This window comes from Austrofundulus limnaeus, unplaced genomic scaffold (genome assembly GCF_001266775.1).
Source record: "Austrofundulus limnaeus strain Quisiro unplaced genomic scaffold, Austrofundulus_limnaeus-1.0 Scaffold713, whole genome shotgun sequence".
In the NCBI taxonomy this organism is placed as follows: Eukaryota; Metazoa; Chordata; class Actinopteri; order Cyprinodontiformes; family Rivulidae; genus Austrofundulus; species Austrofundulus limnaeus.
Genome location: NW_013953115.1, coordinates 173,085 through 173,490, shown reverse-complemented (window position 1 = coordinate 173,490; position 406 = coordinate 173,085). Strand labels below are relative to the sequence as shown.

General features: G+C 46.4%; 1 protein-coding gene across 1 annotated transcript in view; it reads left to right on the top strand.

Moving 5' to 3' along the window:
• Positions 1 to 242: 242 nt before the first annotated feature.
• Positions 243 to 406, top strand: part of LOC106532049 (uncharacterized) — a 3,655-nt gene continuing 3,491 nt past the window's right edge. The window contains exon 1 of the transcript XR_001312015.1: positions 243 to 404. The gene's annotated coding sequence lies outside the window, so the exon portion shown is untranslated. The remainder of the gene's footprint in view (positions 405 to 406) is intronic.

Genomic DNA, 406 nt, shown 5'->3' with positions numbered 1-406 from the left:
ACCACCTGTTCCTCCAGGTGCTGAGACCCCCAGGTGCTGCTCCAGGGTCTCTCTTGCTGTAAACCTGACAGAGTTTATATGATAACACTAGACTAAGCCCTGCCTGTCCTGTCTAATCTGTGACAACAGGAAGTAAAAATGATCAGCTTACAGGACGCCGTTTGATCTGTAAATATCCCCTTTTTGAAATAAAACCATGTTTTCAGTGTTTGTACCTGTTNGTTAGAGGCAGCCATCTTTAACAGGGCTGACTCCAAATGTTTACCTGTTTTTACTTTGAGACAGTTTCACCCTGGTTCTGTTGGGTCACCCTGGTTCTTGTGTTCCAGGTGGTTCTGTTGGGTCACTCTGGTTCTTGTGTCTCCAGGTGGTTCTGTTGGGTCACTCTGGTTCTTATGTCCCAGGT